Below are 21812 nucleotides of genomic sequence, written 5' to 3' on the forward strand. Positions count from 1 at the left end.
ATATTACATACAATTATATATAATGCATAAGTTATATATATTATATATTATATTGAAATATATATTTACACATAATTCTATATAAGCATAAATGTAATATATATACCACTATATTATACATTATGTAATATAGTGCATATTATATGTGTTATACATAACATACTATTATATGTAATGAAAATTAAATATACATCATATTAATATATCCCAATGTCTACTCATGCTAGTTGATTTCAAATTTATGGTCTCACTTGGCTTTCTTGTTCATGGATTATGCTTCACTGCTTTAACCTAGCTTTTTGCTGGCTAATTGCAGACAGATTTATTCAGACTTTTCTGCCCAATCGGGCTTCGAATAACCAACCTCCAGATCTCAGACTCCCATGGAGATAAGATTACAGGCATGAGCCACTGGTTCCCAGCTGCATTTAAGTTTTAAAAAATAAAAATGCATCATTTTATTACCTTCTTTAGAAGTAAGATGGTAGAGATAGTTTTGAGTATTCAGAAAGAGGCCTAAAGCCTACTGTAATAACGACACCATCTGTATTTTAACAAGAGCTTTCTAGTTAAAGAATATATTGTTTAAGAACTGTATGAAATTTCTACATTATGATTTACTGTACCACTCCTTTATTGATGAACAGTAAGCTTATTTCACATTTTCAATATTGCAAATAGAACAATAATGTGCACATATCTCCTTAGGGTAAAGTCCCAGAAGTGTGTTCCAAAGTGAGGCATTTTACATTTTAATATAAACTGCTATACTGCCTTCCTAGGGTGAGGTATCTGTTTTACATTCTTGACAATATTGTGTAAAGAGACTTGCTGCTGCTGCTCATAATTGCAAGTTGGCGTTTGTCAATAATTTCAATTTTTATCAGTCTGATAGGGGAAAAGACTTCACATTTTATAGCATTTCTTTAATTATTCATGAGACTAAAAATTTTTCATTCTTCACTGACTTACCCTCAGAGTATTTGTCCAGTTTTTCCATTAAAACATTAAACATTTTTCATGTTTGTTTTTAAACTCTCTATCGTGGATATTGATTCTTTAACTTCATTTTGCTGGAAGTAAATTTCCTGTCTTCTACTTCTCAACCTTTTTTATTTATTTTTTCACAAAAGTTTCTCTTCCCTCCCTTCTTCTTCCCTCTTCTCTCTCCTCCTCCTCCTCCTTCTCCCCCTTCTTTCCCTCCCCCCTCTCTCTTTTTTTCCCTCCCTTTCTCTGGTGCTGGTCCTTCTCTCTGGTGCTTAAACTCGGGGCATAAGCACTGCCTGTGGGCTTTTGTTCTCAAAGCTGGTGCTCTCCCACTTGTACCACAATTCCACTTTAGGCTTTAATGCTTAATTGTAGATTAAGAGGCTTCTGGTCTTTTCCTGCCAGGGTGAGTTTGAACCATGATTATCAAGACTTCAGCCTTCTGAACAGCTAAGGTTACAGGCATGAGCCACTGGGTGTCTGGCTAACATTCATTTTTTAAGTAGTAAGCTTTATCAGTTTTCTGAGGCTGAAAACAAACTTAGAAAGTTTATTTTCCAACTTAGACTATAAAAATATTTACTCATGTGCTAGTATTTTATGGTTTGAGCAATAGTTTATTTGATATGAGATAGCAATCCACATCTCTTTTCATTTTGAATGACTTCTTATTTGAATATCTGTTGAGCTGTGACACAGCACCTTCTTTGGAAGGCCCCTTCTTACCTAGTTGCAAGATGAGTAAATCAGACTGAATTTCTTCCATCATAGTGTGGAAAGAGGCTAATTATACTTCAATTCAGGATCTAAATTTGTCTTCTCTTCCCCAAGTATTTTATCACTATCACTTGAGGATTTCAGATTGTTTTATTTATTGCCAAGTTAAATTACACGATATTACCTCCAATTAAGGTACATATTTTGTGGCAAAAGAAACATAGCAATGATCTTTAACCAGAACTCCATAGTCTTATACTGCTTCCCATCATTCAAAGCTATTGGCTTGACAGAAAAACCAGATACCAAGGTGAGGAAAAATGCTCTGAGGTGTGGTACCATTCCATATGTTATAAGCTATCAGTTTACACAGACACACTTCCAGATACTGATTATTGAAAAGCAGGAACTGAAGGTGGACGTCCCTCTCAATATTCTCTTCCTTTGTTTTGGCTGGCAGGAGACAGGGATCACTTGAGCTTCAGGCTGTTGGTACATCCTGGTGTTTCACATGTCATGAAGCTTCCTGGAGTGAGGATCATTGTAGCTTGCCATATGTCCACTTGTGGATGCAGCTGCTACCAGCACCAGCAGTGGAGCTGCCTATCCTGCTCTGCTTTCAAGAATCATTTTGGAAGTTGCTAATTCACTGCTGTACCTTCCTACCAAAAGTTACGCGCGTGCGCATGCATGTGTGTGTGTGTGTGTGTGTGTGTGTGTGTGTGTGTGTGTGTGTGTGTGTGTGCGCGCGCGCATGCTGGTCCTGATACTTGAACCCAGGGCCCTGGTGCTGTCTTTAAGGTTGCTTTTTATTGGGGGGGTGGTTAAAGTAGCACTCTACCACTTGGACCACAGTCCAACTTCTGGCTTTTTGGTGGTTATTTGGAGATAAAAGTCACAAGGACTTTCCTGCATGGCTGGCTTTGAACCAAGATCTTCAGCTAGGATTTATAGGCATGAGCTTCTGGTACCCAGATAACCCCACCAAGGTTTTGAAGTTTCATTTTCAACCAATAACAATAACAGGTTTCTTAAATCTCTGGCTTCTTTTAGGGGCCGAGTGTTTGGCCTAGTGGTAGAGTGCTTGCCTAACATACACAAAGACCACATACACAGTAAAAAGCTGGAAGTGGTGCTGTGGCTCAGGTGGTAGAGCACTAGCCTTGAGAAAGTCCAAGGACAGTGCTCAGGCCCTGAGCTCAAGCACAGGACTGACAAAAAAAAAAATCTTTGGCTTCTTTTAAATTTCAATGTCATCAGAATGTAACACTGAATTTTACCTAAATTAAGTGGAAAATGGAGTTCTTTTGGACATGATACTAACTCATGAGTGATCAGGTAATCTTCACTCTGTATTCAGGATGAAGATGGGAAAGACCTGGTGACTCCAAAACACAGCTTTCCACCTGCATTGCTGTTGTTGTTGCTGTGTGTTTAAATTCTGTTCTGCTTGCAACCTCTGAAGAAAGAGTGGTTTAACCTTATATTCAGCTGAATAGTCTGAATTTCTTCTTTGGGTGGGAATCATATCATACATCAAACCAAGCTATCTGACATGTATATAAATGATGTATCATTGGAAACACTAATTTTTTGGTTTTATGTATGTGTACTAGTGCTGGGCCTTGAAGTCAGGGCCTGGGTGGTGTCCTTTAGCATTCTCACTCACTTGCACAATGGCTCCACTTTCAGACTTCTGACAGTTAACTGGAGATGAGTCCCATGGCTTTCCTGCCCAGCACGGCTTCAAAGCACAATCCTTACATCTCAGCCTTATGAGTAGCTAGGGTTATAGGCATGAGCCACAGATTTCCAGCTCTGCATTTTTTTTGTTTTATTACTGGCATGTCATTAAAAATCCTGTCATTATTGCCACAACACAGATTTTCTACGTATTCATCTCATTTCAGCTCTCAATAGATCTTGATTTGCCTTGTCAGTCACTTACTATGTGACAATACTTTCTCCCAGATTTCTCTAATTTCTTCAACAGAGTAGTGGGTCCAAGATTTCTAAGATGCCAGTCAGTTAACATTTGTATCCCTCTTTTAAAAAGAAAATGATACAATGTTAAAAATCCAAAGAACTACTATCTACTTCAAATGAAAATAATCAATATTACAATTTTTAAAGCTCATACAATAACTACAACTTATCAGGAAAAATGTTTTTTTTTTCAAACACACATCTTTAATTTTTTCCCTATACTTTTTCCACACACTCATTGATTATTCAAATGATATTGAGTTTTCCTATCATTTTTGCAAGGGAGGATTGCTCAGTCTTAAGCATGGTGGTCAAATTTTATTAATTATTGTCTGTAATCTTGACATAATGAAGTTTCTGCCAAATCTTTCTGTTACATTTTTGGCTCCTCTTAATATATTTCCTTTTATTTATAATTGAATTTTTGAATAATAAGTTACTCTTTTGAAAATCACCTCTAACTCACTCTGCAATTAAGACACAAACAAGGTTAATTCAAATGACTTTTCAATTAGTATGGTGTTGAGCTACCCAGTTATGTAATCAGACAACTTCTTTTGTGCTGATAACTGACTTACTGATGTGTGGGAGTTTGGTCTTGGGGACACGTTTCACAAGAACATTTCACATGGTGGCAACTGTGTATGCCATTTCATTGAGATCTACAAGTAGACAAGGTCTATCACATCTACTGAGATCTGTTATACTGGAAAAAAGTTTTCTATATTTGGAGTCATTATTTGTGACATTAGTCCTGGTTGTACCTTAAAGACACAGTAAGTCAGTAAATTTTATTTCAGGCATTTCTGATCAAAACTGAAAAAAAAGTTAGAGAACTGGGGCTAAGTGAAGAACTCACCTGTCAGATGTGGTGTTCTCTGAAGAGGCCTGCAATCAGCTCAGATACCTGTATATCTCAAAGTACTCCCAGCAATTATAACTTCTCAGTTGAGTTCAGAGGTTGGGCCTGTATTTGTTCCCATTTCCCCTTTCTCCTCATTCTTCCCTGAAAGACACAAGAAGCCAGAAGAATAAGGAGAGAGGCAAAAGTTATCAAAGAAACCCTTCCATTCATACATGCTTCCATGTCTGAAACAAAGTTCAGCATGGGAGTATGATAAATGACACAATTAATTTGAGTTATGCAGAGGTATGCATTATAGAAAACTATAATTGTCAATGACTTTTTTAAAAAATGTATTTTACCTCCTTATAGTGACCCAAACTAGACAAATTTACTGAAATTTCAAACAAGGAGTTAGGAGATCAAGTCAACATGAAGGTTTGAATGTGTGCTGGTGTAATAGGGCTGCTTTCTGCTATCACTGTACTGTGCCCAGGTCATTTGATGAAATATGAATTTGGTGCTGCATATTGTGGAGAATTTTAAGTCTTAATACAATGAAATGTATCAGTCATATTTTTCATATTAACTCATGCTAAGAAATCTTTTCCTATGTCAATGTCATAATCTCCTTATTATGTGATCATAAACTCTTTTGATATGGATGCTAATTATCCCAGATTCAGATATTTAATAGAACATCATTTCCCACACTGAGTAGTAACATCAATAAAATAGGTTTCCCTATCTGCTACAGTCTACGTATGGGCCTTTTATTCTGACCTTTTAGCTAATATCAGGGGACTGAAAAAGTAATAATCATTTAGGAAAGTAAAAATATTCAATTTCATTTCAAAATAATTTTCATAAAAGAACAGTATAAAATGAAATAATTCTGAAATATATAGTAAACATACAAAGTTTAAGTCAAGATAGAATAAGATATCACTTCAAAAATGTGGAGAGCATTATTATCAAGACAAGAACTATGTTGGCAGGATGTGGAGAAGAATGAACCCTTGAACACCATTGATTTGCAAAGTTCATTGCTATAGTCATAGTGAAAACAGTAGTTTTTTTACAAAAACATTTTAAATGCAGGAATTGCTCTTCTGGGCATATTCCCAAAGGCAGTGAAATCTGTACCCAGTAGAGACATCTGTACTCCTTCCTTCATTGTAGCACTGTTTAAAATAACTAGTAATGGCAGCAACCTAAATACTGACCAACAAATGAATGAATAAAGAAAAGAGAGGGCTGGGAGTGTGACCCAGTGGTAGAGTGCTTGCCTAACATGCATGAAGCCCTGGGTTCAAATCTTTGGTACCACATAGACAGAAAAAGCCGGAAGTGGCGCTGTGGTTCAAGTGGTAGTGGTAGAGTGTTAGCCTTGAGAAAAGCCCAAGGACAGTGTGCAGGCCCTGAGTTCAAGCCCTAGGACTGGCAAAAAGAAAAAAAAGAAAAGAGAGGATAAAAAAAATATTATCTGTTGTTTGTTTTTTAGGGTTTTTTTGTGGATCATAGAGCTTGAACTTGGCCTGGGCTCTGTCTCTGAGCTCTTCAGCTCAAGACTACCACTCTACCCTTGAGCCAAGCCCCACTTTCTGTTTTCTAGAGGTTAATAAGAGTCTCAGGTCCTTTTGTACCTGGCCTGGCTTTGAACCTTGATCCTCAGATCTTAGCCTCCTGAGTAGCTAGGATTATAGGCGTGAGCCACCAAACCTGGGAAATATTATCCATTAAAAAAAAAATCCTCTGGAGGGACAAAGAGTGAACTAATGCAGCAGTGGTACTCAGGAGACATCTTGTTAAATATATACGACTTGTGCGTGGGGATGGAAGAAAAAACTGGTAAAGGGGTTTGAAAAGACCCCTTTGTCCATCACTTTTATAATAACAGTAAAAACGGGGGAAAAAAGGAATCCTCCCTTAGAAAACACATGGATAAATTTGAAAGTCATTTCAACATGCAAAGTAAGCTGGACACAGAAACTGAAGGCATAGAAGCCTGTAGATGGATGGTTACCAGAGGTGGAGAAGGTAACATGAAAGGGGAAGATGTAGGTCAAAAGTGCAAGGTGGAAATCATGTAGAAAGAGTCTAGATATGGTATCTAGTGTAGACCATAGGGACTATAGTGAAGAATGCTTCATAGAATCCTGACATTTGCCAGGAGAGTAGATTTCAGATATTCTTAGCAAACACACAAAATTTACCATGCAAGAGTCTGCCAAGTTTCTTCTGGTGTGTATCAAAATACCATGTTTAAAACACAAAATATACAATACAAAGAAATAATTTATAAATCCCTGACACAAATACTCTATACTTAGTTTTGCCAACTACTTGTTTAGCTCTATAATCATTATATCATTGATAGATTTGAGAGCACTTAAACAGTTCTGATATATTCAAAGGGTTTCTAATTAAGGATTTAGCAATGTTTAATTAAGTTTGTAAGCAACATTTAAATGTTTTGAGAAATGTGATATGTTTACTGCATGAATTTAAATTTTTACTTTCTGTAGATGCATGTAAATATTCTGCAGAATGTTTTAAATATCTGAATGTATTATGCAGTCCTATGATAAATAAATTAGAAAATAAACCCATTATAATTGTTTATTCTTTGAGTTAAAAGTTTTGAAAATAGCCAGGCATGGTGGCTCACGCCTATAATCCTAGCTATTCAAGAGGCTGAGATCTGCGGATCAAGGTTCAAAGCCAGCCCTGCAAAAAAGAACCTCAGACTCTTATCTCCAATTAACCTCTAGAAAATGGGAAGTGGGCCTTGGCTCTAGGGTAGGTTGGTAGGCTTGAGCTGCAGAGCTCAGGGACAACACCCAGTCCAGGGGTAGGGCAGAAGGCTTGAGCTAAACTCAGGAACTGCAACCAGGCCGAGTTCAAGCCCCAAGACCAACACATACAAAAAAAGTTTTGAATATAAATTAATCTCACATCAATAACAAGCCTTATGTCTTTCTAGTTGTCTTGTAAAAATCATATGAGCAGGCTTTTCTATTTTTGGTCCTTATATCCCCATAAGAATTTGAGAATTGGCTTATTGGATTTGGGAGGGGGGGGTCATGGGGCTTGAACTCTGGGCCTGGGCATTTTCCCTGAGCTCTTCAGCTCAAGGCTACTGCCCTATCCTTGGAGCCACAGCCCCACTTCCAGTTTTCTAGTGGTTACTTGGAGTTCTTTAGTGTCTAGTCGGGCTTTGAACTTTGATCCTCAGATCTCAGCCTCCTGAGTAACTAAAATCATAGGTGTGAGCCACTGCACCCAGCTTGGCTTAGTGGATTCTATGAAAGTATTCTCTAAGTTTGAGTCAATGGATTGATTTGGAAAAAAATTTTCCCCTATGAGAATATATAGTACGTCTCCCAATTCTACAGCAAAAGGAGAGGCTTCCAACATCTTCCAGTTAGGATGTCTTCTTGTATTCAGTAATACTGATTTTTTTCATATATTTTTATTGTAATTAATAGAAGGGTTACATTATATTTGCCAGATAGGAGGTGCATTAATTCACATACATTGATACCCTTTCTCAAGTCTTGGTCCCCATTTCCCTCCCCCTCCCTCCCCACCACCCATCTTGTTTTTCCCCCTTCCCTACCCAATTTCAAATAGCGAAATACAAATATATCCAATATATCAGATAACAAAGTGAGATACTGTAACAATATGAGATTACCAAGGGGCAGCAAAAGAGATGAGAGATAACATAGGACATTAAGGACAACAATCACTCATTATATGGCTTTTGTTTCTATATCCTAGAGGTCCTTTCATTTAGCGTCATACTATATTGGCCTTATGTATCTAGGTTTTGCTCTATTGCAAATCTCTGCTATGAGAGCCCAAGGTTTCTACTGATTATGACAAATGAGGGAAACCATTGAGCCTATGTTCCTTTGAGTCTGGCTTACTTCACTTAATATGAGTTTTTCTAAGTCTATCCATTTCCTAACAAATGGAGCAATGTCATTCTTTCTGACAGCCTCATAGAATTCCATGTGTACAAATACCACATCTTGTTGATCCACTCATCAAATGAGGAGCATCTAGGTTGGTTCCATATCTTTGCTACGGTAAATAGTGCTGCAATGAACATCGTTGTACTAGTGGATTTAGTATGTCCTTGTTTCTGGATGATTGGGTAAATGCCTAGTAGTGGAATTGCTGGGTCATAGGGGAGCTCTATGTTTAGTCTTTTGAGGAACTGCCATACTGTTTTCCATAGTGTTTGAACAAGTTTGCACTCCCACCAACAGTGTAGTAGTGAGCCCTCCTGGCCACATCCCCTCCAGCATCTGTTGTTATTAGTTTTCCTGATCCTGGCCATTCTAACTGGAGTGAGGTGGAATCTTAGAGTTGTTTTGATTTGCATTTCTTTTATGACCGGAGATGTGGAGCATTTCTTCATGTGTCTATAGGCCATTTTCGTTTCTTCTTCAGAGAAGACTCTCTTTAAGTCTTTGGCCCATCTTTTAATGGGGTGGTTGTTATTTTGGAGATTAGTTTTGGAGTGATTCAATTTTTTGAGCTGTTGATATATTTTAGATATGAGGCCTTTGTCCATTGTATGCTTAGTGAAAATCTTCTCCCAATTTGTAGGTTTCCTAATTGATTTACTAGCTATGTCCTTTGCCACACAAAAGCTCTGCAGTTTAATGCAGTCCCACTTATCCAGCCTTTCTCCGATTTATTGTGATCCTTGGTCCTTATTAAGAAAGTTTCGACCTGTGCCAAGGAGACCTAGTGTATCTCCTATTCCTTTTTGTAAAGTTTTCTGTGTGTTAGCTTTTACCTTGAGGTCTTTGATCCATTTGGAGTTAATTCTAGTGCAAAAAAGGATCCAACTTTAGTTTTCTGCAGATGCTTAACCAGTTCTGCCAGCACCACTTGTTGAAGAGGCTGTCTTTCTTCCATTCTATTTTTTGGCTCCCTTATCAAAGATTAGGTGGCCATAGGTCTGTGGTTTAATATCTGCATCCTCAGTTCTATTCCATTGGTCTTCAGGCCTGTTCTTGTGCCAGTGCCAAGCTGTTTTGATAATTATAGCTCTGTAGTACAGTATAAAGTTTGGTATTGAAATTCCTCCTGCACTGTTCTTTCTGCTAAGAAGTGTTTTTGCTATACGGGGTCTTTTATTATTCCATATGAAATTTTGGATTGCCTCTTCTATTTCTTTAAAGAATGACATTGGGATATTGATGGGTATTGTGTTGAATTTGTAGATAAGCCCTTGGCAAGATTGTCATTTTCACAATGTTGATTCTTCCAATCCAGGAGCATGGGAGGTTTTTCCATCTCCTCAGTTCTGCTTTAATTTCCTTTTTCAGAGTTTTCATCAAAAAAGTCCTTTACATTCTTACTTAAGATAATTCCTAGGTACTTTATTTTCTTTGAGGCTATTGCAAAAGGAGTTGTTTTCCTGATTGTTGCCTCATTCCTCTCACTGTTGGCGTAGAGGAAGGCAGTTGATTTTTGAGGGTTAATTTTATACCCTGCTACCCTTCCAAAGTTTTGAATCAGCTGAAGAAGCTTGGGAGTGGAGTCTATAGGATTCTTTAAATACAGAATCATGTCATCTGCAAAGAGGGAAAGTTTTACTTCCTCTTTCCTTATTTGGATCCCCTTTTTGCTTGCTTCACTAATACTGATTTTAAGAATCTTGTGTGTCAGACCTATAGCCATCTAATTGATAAGGAAAATGAAAACACAAGATGCAAGAAAGCCTCTTCCACAAGTGGTGCTGGCAGAATTGGCTATACATGTGTAGAAAAATGAAGTTAGATCCCTATATATCATCCTGTACCAGAATCAATTCCACATGGATCAAAAACTACAAGGTAAAGCCAGATAACATGAAAATGTTACAAAAAGGGACAGGGAAAACACTAGGGCTCTGAAGCTCCAGTCAAAACTTCTTAAGTAAAGGCCCAGAATCACAACAAGTCAAAGGAAATGGGATTGCATCAAACTGAAGAGGTTTCTTCATGGCAAAGGACATAGCTAGCAAGATACATAGAAAGACCACAGAATGGTAGGGTATCTTTCCTAGCTCTGCATCAGACAAGTGCCTTATATCTAAAATATTGTTGGTATTCAAAAATTAACCCTCCAAAAAATAAACCCTCAAAGATATAGCAACCCAATTAATAAATGGGTTGAATATTTAAAGAGAAATCTCCCAATGAAAGAAGTAAGAATGACCAATGGATGCATGAAGAAATGTCAATGTTTCTGGACAAAAAGAAATGCAAATCAAAACAGCATTGAGATTCTACCTCACTCAAGTTATAATGGCCACTATCAAGAAAACTGTCAATAACAGATGCTGGCAGGGATGTGTCCAAAAGGGTACACTACTCCATTGTTAGTGGAAATGCAAATGTTCAACCACTTTGAGAAAGAGTAAGAATAGTCCTCAGAAGAATAAACATAGAGCTATTCTATGACCCAGCAATCCTACTCCTGGGCTTTTATCAAGTAGAATACAAACAAGGCCACACTAAAGCTATCAGCACAACCATGTTCATTGCAGTGTTTTTTTAATCATAGTCGAGATATAGAATCAACTTACATTTCCCTCAGCAGGCGAATAAATCAAAACTACATTTAAAAAAAAAAAAAGAATCGTGTGTGTGTGTGTGTGTGTGTGTGTGTGTGTGTGTGTGTGTATGTGTTCAGTTGCGGGGCTTGATCTTCAGGGCTCAAGAGTGGTGTTCTAACACTTTGAGCTGTTGTGCCAAGATTGTCCCATGTTCTGGGAATGACCTCCCCCCCATCCCCCTTGCTCAGGGCCCATGTACTAACTAGTCTAGACTTGAACCCCAGGTGGCAACAGCTCAATGCTCAGTGGACACCTGAGCTCTGATCAATCTTGAAGTGACCAGTGGTTCGAAGTTACCAAACAGCCAATCAGGTGATTTTAACTAATTCCCTTAAAACTTGTTTGTATAAAAGCTGTGTAAAAACCTTTGTTCCAGATCTCTTAGCATTGCCGACTATGGGTACACAGAGGTCCGAGTTCGAACTTGTTAAACGACCCTTGCTTTTAGCTTTGACTATGGCCTTTAGTGGTTCTTTCGGGGTCCTAGGAATTCGGGTACAACAGAGCCATGGCACCACTTTCAGTTTTCTGGACATTAATTGGAGATTCGAGTCCTGGAGCCTTTCCTGCCAAAGCTGGCTTCAAATGATGATCCTCAGATCTCAGCTTCCCGAGTACCAGGGATTACAAGCATGAGTCACTGGCACACAGCCATAATGTCAAGTTTGTTCTCATTGTTTGCATAGATTCAGATAACCCTGTCAAGATACAACTTGTAAATATCTTCTTCCATTCTATAATTTATCTAGTTTTTCATATTGGCCTTTGAATCACAAACTTTTTCATTCATTCTAGCAAATCCAAATTATTTGTTTTGTCTTCTGTTGTTCGCTTTGGGCATCTCAAGGAAACATCATCTAATCCAAGGTTCACTGCTATTCTTTCTTCTAATTTCAGTTTCTTTACTTACATATGGGTCTGTGATTTAGAGATGACGTTTTTGTAAGTAATTCAATCTTTTGTTGCCCAAATTTCATTTGTTCAGACGACAATTTTCCCCTAAGTGAACAGTCTTGATGAGTCTGAAAATCAGTTGCCAAAAATGCATTGCTTTTTTTTTTTTAAGACTCTCAGTTTTAGTGATTTATTATGTCTATCCTATGCCCACATTATCATTTTAGGATGTTAAATCATTTTCAGGGAACAGATTTATATGTCTTCTTCTCATATATTTCTTATAAAATATTTACTCTGAAGTGTTTTATCTTTTCTGATGTTACCATAAATAAAATTGTTTCCTTAATTTCATGTTCAGGTGGTCATTGCCAATTTATTTTAGTATCAATCTTCCCATGTTTTAAAACTGGTTTATTAGTTCTAATAGTTTTCTATGTGTCTGTATCCCCATAACTATGACATACAAAATCTTTCATTCATGAATGTATGTATATAATGTAAATATATTTTTTCCTTTATTGTAAAGGTGATGTTCAGAAGGGTTACAGTTATGTAAGTAAAGAAATGAGCACAGTTCTTGTTGAACATTACCCTTTCCTTGTTTTCTACCAATTTCCCTCACCCCTCCCCCCACCTCTGGCAAGGTGTAAAGGTCATTTGCAACATAATGCCTTGTGAATGTAATTATGTCACCCTTTGTCCTTTGTCTCATCATTTCTATGATTCCTCCTTCCCTCCCCAAATCAGATAAACTTATGTACAAAACAATGGGTACCGAAATCAAAAATAGTGACAATAGGAGATAAACCAAAGTAAAAAATGAAAGAAAAAAGAACTAATTGTAAACAGCACACTAAAAGCAAGCAAACAAAAAAAAACACTTACTTCCATATCTTGGTGTTCATTTCAATTAGCATCATTTTATATGTTCATATATACACAGCTACTGAGATATTGTGATCCTCTGCTAGGAGAATCCTAGGCATATGCTAATTATTATAAATGAGGGAAACCATGGAGCCTACATTTCTTTGGGTCTGGCTTACTTTACTTACTATGATTTTTTCCAAGACTTTCCATTTCCTTACGAATATGGCAAAGTCATTCTTTCTGACAGAAACATGGAATTCCACTGTGTATATATAAATTTTCTTGATCTATTCATCTATTGAGGGGCATCTGGATTGATTCCATATCTTAGCTACAGTAAATAATACTGCAATGAACATAGTTGTGCTGGTAGCTTGTGCTGGTGGGCTTGTGATCACTTGGGTAAATACCTAGAAGTGGGATTGCTAGGTCATAGGGGAGGCTCTATATTTAGTCTTTTGAGGAACCTCCATTCTGCTTTCCAGAGTAGGTGAACAAGTTTATATTCCCACCAACAGTGTAGTAACATTCATTTTGGCCACATCCCCACCAGCATCTGTTGTTATTACTTTTCTTGATAATGGCTATTCTAACTGAGGTGAGGTGAAATCTCAATGTTGTTTTTTTATCTTTTTTATGGCCAGAAATGTTGACCATTACTTCATATGTCTATTGGCCATTTTTAATTCTTCTTTGGAGAAGTCTCTATTTAAGTTTTTAGCCCACTTATTTATAGGGTGGTTGTTTTGCTTTAAGGATTTCTTTTTGTGGGATGAAGTTTTTTTGATTTCTTAGCATGTGTGTGTATATTTACTGTTTCTTTTTGCCAGTCCCGGCACTTGAATTTAGGGCCTGAGCACTGTCCTTGGGCTTTCTCAAGGCTAGCACTCTACCACGTGAAACACAGCACCATTTCCATCTTTTTCTGTATATATGGCACCAAGGAATCAAACCCAGGACTTCATGCATTCTAGGCAAGCACTCTACAGCTAGGCCATGCTCCTGGCCCCTCTAAGTATATTTTTGATATGAGGCCCATGTTTGTTGTATAGCTTAGTGAAGATCCCACTCTGTGAGCTATTTATCTTGCTAGCTATGTCCTTTGCCATATAGAAGCTCTGCAGTTTAATGCAATCCTATTTAATTACTTTTCTTTGATTTGTTGTGTTTCTGGGTTCATATTAAGAACGTTTTCAACCTTTGCCAAGGAGCCCTAGTGTTTCCCCTATTCCTTCCTGTAATATTTTTTAGTGTATCTGATCTTACATTGAGGTCTTTGATCCATTTGGAATTGATTCTTATATAGGGTGATTAATATAAGGATCCAATCTCAATTTTCTGCACTTGTGTAACCAATTCTGCCAGCACTATTTGTTGAAGTGGCTGTCTTTCTTCCATCTTGCTTTTTGGTTGGTTGGTTTTTGGCTCCCTTATCAAAGATTAGGAGACCATAGATCTGTGGATTCTGGGTCTTCAATTCTATTCCATTGGTCCTTAGGCCTGTTCATGTACCAAGCTGGTTTTTTTTGTTTTTTTTCTTTCAATAACTATGGCTTTATAATAGTTTGATGTTTGGTATTGATATTCCTCCAGCTTTTGCTATTATTCCATATGAATTTTTGGATTGCCTTTTCTATTTCACTGAAGAACGTTGCTGGGAAATTGATGGGTATTGCACTGGATTTGTAGATAGCTTTTTTTTCCTCCTAGTTGCCCAGACTGGATCTCCAGTACAGTTGTTGAATAGAAATATCAAAAGCTAATTATCTTTGTTTTTTCTTTTAATTATGTAAACATGCTTTAAATTTTTTTTCTCTCGTTCTGAACCACTTTCTGGATATCAACAATTACCCAACTTCTTCTCAGTTATATTCATCCTGGAGTTTTTTTTTTTAAGCTAAAGTGTTGAGTTGTACAAAGAAGTGACAATTCTGTAAGTCAGGTTATGAGTACAATGCATCTTGATCAGTATCCACCCCTTACATCATTCTCTTCCATTTTCCCCTCTCCTATCTCTCCCCACAAGTGACATAGCTCTGTCTTTACATCATGTATAGTGAATATAATGACTTCATTTACTGGATATTTTACTAATTTTACTTCTTCAGTCTCCACAGTCTTCACTTCCAAGATGTTTTCATGTCTATGTAAAAATCTTTTATCTGTTTCATCTTCATTTTGTTGCATCAGTTTTTTTATTTGTAAAATAGAATCTTTATCTTCATTTGCATGTTTAGTTTCTTCTTAAGACAGTTTTGTCAGCCTAGACTAATGTGTGACTTGCTATATTATATAGCCTACGTTGTCCTCAAGCATTTTCCTGCACTCGCCTTCCTAGTGCTGGATTTCCTACCTTAGCTTTCCCAGTGTGTACCATCACACCAAGCACTTTCATCTCCTTGAGTACACTCAATAAACTAATACCATAACTGTATTTTTAACACATATAATAATTTCTTGTTGATTTTGTAAGCTGTTCTTAAGTCCTCACATTTTTGAATTTTGATTTACAAGATAAATTTGAATGAGAAATTTTTCTTCTTTTTTCCCTTATCCTCTGTGCTTACTTATATCTTCATATCCAGTGGGTTTGCAAATGCATCTCTTTAATTCCCTGTGCTGGTCTATGGTTCTACACAGTTTGGTTTACATTGTTTCATTATGAAACTGAGGAATATGGACAATGTGGTTATAGAGCCCCTAGCAGCTTTGCTATGTTCCTGGTGTTCTGTCTGTCTTTGCCTACAGCACCTAAGAGTATTGATTCTGACAACATTAAGTAGATTAAAATTATTTCCCCATTTTTCTCTCTAATCTTCTGATTTACTAAAGAAAAGATGGAAAGGTTTTATTTTGCCCTTAGCCTTGATTCAAGCCAGTCTGAGCAGGAAAGACCATGAGATTTATTTTAATTAACTACCAAAATGTGGGATGTAGAATGCTAGCTTAGAGCAAAAGAAGCTCAGGGAAGTTTCCCATGCCCTAAGTTCAAGTCCCATGGCTAGCACACAAAAGAAGAAAAGAATGAAAGAAAGAGAGAAAGAAAGAGAGAGGAAAAGAAAGAAAGGGGAAGGAAGAGAGGGAGGGGAAGGAAGCAGGGAGGGAGGAAAGGAAGGAAGAAAGGAACTTGAGGGAGAGGGTAGGACTAGGAAGGAATGGGACAGAATAATAAAAGGGATGCTACTGATCAAGATGCATTGGATTTACATAGAGATTTGCTTCATGGTAACTTAAAGATAATTGGAAAATATTTTTTAAAAAATGAAAGGGAAGAAATATTTAATGATAGATAAAAAAACACAGGAAAAAGACATCTGGCTTTTTATTAGATTCTTTTCTGTTGGTTTGCCACTTGACCTTTCTGACCACAGAAATATAGTGTGGATGTCAACTATGAATGCATGCAAGAACTGAACAGTTTGTATGAAAACTGAGAATTCCTGGGGAAGAATAGAGTAAAAAAGTAAAATTCAAAAGACAAATTTAAATTGTAAACCTTAATCCTAAAACATAATAAAGACAAATTTTAAAACAACAAATAGGTCTAATGATTAACAGGAAAAAATGACAAAGTTCCTAGGCTTTTGATAATTTCACAAATTTTTGCTATATTCTTTTAAAAATTTTGAGTGCTGACTTCTTGTTACCTTTCTCTAAGGCAAATAAGAGCCTTAAAAGATTATGTGTATTAAATAAATGCTATAAATTTAAATTTGATTTTGAAGCTTTAATCACAGTTAATATAAGTATTTTGTTTTTATACTTACAAGTTTCATTCAAAAAGTGTTCATACAGCCGGGCGCAGTGGCTCGTGCCTGTAATCCTAGCTACTCAGGAGGCTGAGGATCAAGGTTCAAAGCCAGCTGGACACAAAAGGACCTAAGACTCTTATCTCCAATTAACCTCTAGAAAATGGGAAATGTGGTTTGGCTCAAGGGTAGTGTGGTAGCCTTGGCTGAAGAGTGTTCATACATACTGATATGTAATAAAATTTAAATTATCAAAGCCAAAAATGCTAAAACAACAAACTACTACTACTATTATTTTTCTAAAAGGACCTACACTTTGTAAGGAAAAGTTTTGGGTGTCCAGCATAAAAAAAAACATGAACTTAAAATTGAATATATTTACCTTTAAAAACAACTAATATTATTATTTCTTGGTCAAAGAAAAATGCAAACTCTATGAGGTACTGACACTTGATCAATGTCTAGGACAAAGGAATTATATATCAAGTAAATTCTGAGAATATTTTACAATGTATGTGGCTGTACAGGGGTAGCAACCAGGCAAAAATGTTAACTGCACATGTACCATCTACAAATTGCACATCTACGAAATCTGAGGAGAATCATAGCTATAAATCCACCCAGCAAGTAATTATGATGTGAAAAAAACTAAACAAAAACCAATATGTAATTAAGAAATTTACCTAAAACCATCCTCTTGAGGGGATAGAACACACATAGTCTGAACTTTGAGAGATTTAACCTGACGTTCATCATGGGCATGAAAAGAAAACAGAATCACTACTATGTTACTTAATTTCTCAGATTACAATTTCAAAGAATTCGTATTCCCTACAGATGGAACAAGAGGAGACCTAACATTCAAAGGTGGGAAGAAAAGAGTCTAGGAAAATACTTACAAAGCACTTATGGGATGTGTTTTCTTACTACAGATCAATTATCTTGCTTGGTTCCTGTTCTCTTTGAAGGAAGAAGAAAAACATTTCCAAAACCACAATAACAGAAAATTCCCTGCCTCTAGTGAATACTAAAATGACTGATTGAGTTGGTTTACCAAAAAGTAAACATTAAGAAGTAGCCAACATCTTAGCATACATGAACCTGCATGAGACAACAGTGGAGTAGAAACTATAATTCAGTAATTACAGAGCTTCAGAAAAGGAGGAGCCATCAAAGGTTTTAAGATTTCATCAAGAAATTGTAAGAAAGATTAGATATAAATAGATAGAAAACGAAACTCTAGTTCTAACAGCCAATGGCACAAAAAATTTAATATCTACAAATAAGCACCAAGATTGAATGGAAGTAATTGAGCATTAATATAGTCTTGTGAGCTGTATGCTTCCCACTGGAAAGGGCTAAAGAAATATTTCAATTGAGGAATTTATTTAACTGAAGATATATCTATAAATATAATGCAAAACCAGCCCAAAGTTACTAATTATAGCACAATTTAAGAAAAAAACTAGTCTACTGAAATGTGGAACAAAATAAATTCTCATCAGAAGAATGGTTAATTAAACTAAATCAGCACAGTGAAATACTATGCAACTATATAACAATTAGGAAGATTGCTATAAATTTACATGCAGTAATTCCATTATAAATTCCATAGTTAAGTAAGCATAAAAGTATAAAGAGCATACATAGAGAATGCTTCCTTTTTTGTGAAAGAAGAGGAACTAAGAATACAAATATGTACTCACTTTTGCAAAAAGAACGAGCTGTCTAGGTTAAAAATTCCTTTTTTCAATAATGGACATTGTTTTCCTTGGTCCTTATGTGTAGATAATGGTGCATAGACTATTTCAGGCTCTGAAAGTCCTATTTTCTTATTTCCCCAAAGTGAAAGGAAGGCTTTTTGTTGAGGGCAGTTGTTCAATCACAAGCATTTATCCTTTTTCCTTGTTGGAATCCTATTAAAATAACAATGAAAAAATAAAAAAAAATTTAATCTTGATACCTTTTTCTCAAGACTGAATTCTTTTAATACAATTGTTTCCAATATTATTTCTCTTCCTGGCTGCTTTTAGGTCTATTTAACATTTATTTATATATCTATCTTAAAGTTGATAGTAACATCATTTATTTCTTTATCTGTCCTCCAGCTTTCCACAACCTGTTTTTTTTTTTGTTTTTGTTTTTGTTTTTTGCCAGTCCTGGGCTTGAGCTCAGGGCCTGAGCACTGTCCTTGGACTTTCTCAAGGCTAGAGCTCTACCACTTGAGCCTCAGCACCACTTCTGGCTTTTTTCTATGTATGTGGTACCGAGGAATCGAACCCGGGTCTTCATGCATGCTAGGCAAGCACTTTAGCCACTAGGCCAAACTCCCGGCCCTCCACAACCTGTTTTAAAGAGACTTGATTTTTATAGAGTCTTTAACATTTTATTTGTGCCAGTTCTGGGGCTTGAACTTTGAGCCTAGGCACTGTCTCTGAACTTTTGTGCTCAAGGCTCAGCGCCCTACCATCTGAGCCACAGCTTCACATCTAGCCTTTTCTGAGTACGGTATTAGAGATAGGAGTCTCACAAATTTTATTTCCTGGGCTGACTTCAAACCACAGTCTTCAAATTTCAGCCTCCTGAGTAACTAGAATTACAGAGGTGAGTCACTGACACCCGGCTGAGTCTTTAATTTTTTAGTTAGTATGCAAAATATTTATCTACTTACTAGAAAAATGTTCATACAGCTCTTCAAACATATAATTTTGCAGGCAGTACTTATTTATGTTTAGCCAAATTTAATACTGATTCTATTTTTTCCCCTTGTTTACACTTACTACTTGGGTGAGAATATTCTCTTTTCCCAGGCTTTACTTTCAGATAGGAAGAAGAAATGTCAAATGCTATCTTGTTAGCCAGCCGCCTGGGTTCTGGATAAAGAAAAGGAACTATAACTGTGGATAGCTTATTTAGGAACTGTTTGTCTCCTGTTCTAGCCTCTGTGCAAAGGCCCAGTCCATGGGCACTCTGTGTACATGTCCCATTTTCTCATTGTTCCTACCACAATAAGATAAGTGCTCAATGAAACTATGATCTGAGTTACGAGAACTCAACTGTGCATGTAAACTGACTGAAAAACTTTGTTTAGGCCATAAAATCACATTTCAAAAGCTCGTGGAGTTAATGCTTGTTGGTGTACCAGGTTTTGCTTATGGTTTTGATGCTTTCAAGTGTTGGCTATGAATAACAATTACAGACTTCTGTTTCTCCTTGCATCAAATAGATTTGATGTTTATTTTAGCAACTGCTTCTACTGATGGACAAATGGTATGTAAATAAGCTAGGTATAGAGCCCTTGCTCAGGCATTTTTAATCTATCATTCATTCATTCATTCATTCAACCTACATGCATTAAACACCAACCTGGGACTAGGCACTGTTGGAGATGTTAGGAAGGCAATGGTAACTGAGATAGTGCCACTTCCAACTTGTAATTTATGCTCATTGGAGATAGTAAGCACCTATGCTAGTAACTGCAATGCAGTATTGTAAATGCTGTAATGAAGAATAGCTACAAGCCTGTGGAATACAGAAGGTGGTATACTTATACATGGCAAGACCATGTTTATGGGAAGAAGTGATGTCCAGTAATGGGTCTTGAGTGATAATACAAGAGTTTACAACATTAATAAGCTATTCTAGAAAGAGGAAAGTCTGAGATTTAAGATCACTTATAAGATAAGTATATATTAGTAAAAGACCACATTATTGTTTGGCTTGACTATAATTCACAAAATATATTGAGGAAAAGCAGGAAATGAATAATAAACAGAGGTCATGGCAGAAACTTTAATAGCTGTTATATATCATGACAGTAAGTTTGTAATTTTTCTTAGCAGTCAGGAAGATCCAAAAGGGATATTACACATAGAAAAATAAAAGATGGCCCCAGTTGTGGTTAATATTTCTTGATCTCCATGAAAAAGCCTAAGAAACCCTAAAATACATCAGCTAAATTTTGGACTTTTACTCCGGAAAATCATGTTTATTTGCTGGATTAACTGATAATTTTATTAAATGTGAATATGATCTTTGTATTGGTGCATTGGTGTATTGACACAGGAATGAATACTCTGAACCCTTGTCTCAACAAGGCCTGACTTGGACCCAATCCTTGCTGGACCTGAGTAATGTGATTTTATCAAGACTCCTGCTGAGTCAATGTAATCAGCCATTTATCCAATCATCCTCAGTATCTAATTCAATTTCCCACACTTACTTGATCACCTTGGTCCACCTTCAGCCGACTTTCACCCTGTACCCATGATGTCTCCTCAGTACTTTTCCACCCATTGACTCCCTCACTCTGCTCATTGGCTGGAAATTTCCACCTGTTTTTGTTGTGTCTAGAATTTAGTCTGTTTCTACAGTAATGTCTCTTTTCCCTTACTGCAATAGTTCCTGAATGAAATCTACTTTACAGCTTTTTTTTTTTTGAAAGTCAGACCTGATGCTTTTGCTCATTGGTTAGCATTCTACCAACTGAACCAGGACTCTAACCCCTGTCCAGCTTTTATACTGCTTTGTTCTGTTTCATTTAGACATTTGATCACAAAACATTATTTATTAGTGTTAAAAAAGTACTTTTTGCTGAGCAAGACCACTGTCAATGTTAACACCTTTTTGATAGATGTGGTTAGTCCATTTTATAAAATTTGCGTTGTGGGAAGGTAAGTAAATAGATGATTAGGTAAGCATCTCCACAGACTTTGAAGCAAGACTTTCATAATAATCATGCAATTGATGGTTAAGACAGGGAGAATCTAACATCTGCTTTAATAATCTAGGCAATAAAAAATAATAACCTGAAATAAAAATGCTACATGTGTTGGAAACAGAGATGAGGTGGCAAATTTGAGAGTTAATGACAAAAAGAAATGGCAAGGTTTAATATTAAAAGCAGGAAGTAGGAAAATATCCATATTTTAGCTCTATATACCATTCACAGATGACAAACAATGGATATTATGAGTTAGAAATACATGTTGCAAAGCAAACATAGTTTGGGATATGCTGTTCTTGAGATATCTATGAATGGGCAATTAATGTGGGTATGCAAGAATTACTTTCCTTCATTTATAAGACCAAAATTGATATGGTAGAGTCATAAGGTACATCTACTTTTTCATCAATC

General features: G+C 36.5%; 1 long non-coding RNA gene across 1 annotated transcript in view; it reads right to left on the reverse strand.

Moving 5' to 3' along the window:
- The window catches only part of LOC150053261 (uncharacterized), a 90446-nt gene that overhangs the window by 20185 nt on the left and 48449 nt on the right, over nucleotides 1-21812 (reverse strand). The window contains exons 2-3 of the long non-coding RNA XR_016538083.1: nucleotides 18382-18591; nucleotides 4550-4696 (exon numbers count right to left, since the gene is read on the reverse strand). This is a non-coding gene — a long non-coding RNA (uncharacterized LOC150053261). The remainder of the gene's footprint in view (nucleotides 1-4549; nucleotides 4697-18381; nucleotides 18592-21812) is intronic.

This window comes from Megascapheus bottae, chromosome 16 (genome assembly GCF_031878675.1).
Source record: "Megascapheus bottae isolate mThoBot1 chromosome 16, mThoBot2.hap1, whole genome shotgun sequence".
In the NCBI taxonomy this organism is placed as follows: domain Eukaryota; kingdom Metazoa; phylum Chordata; class Mammalia; order Rodentia; family Geomyidae; genus Megascapheus; species Megascapheus bottae.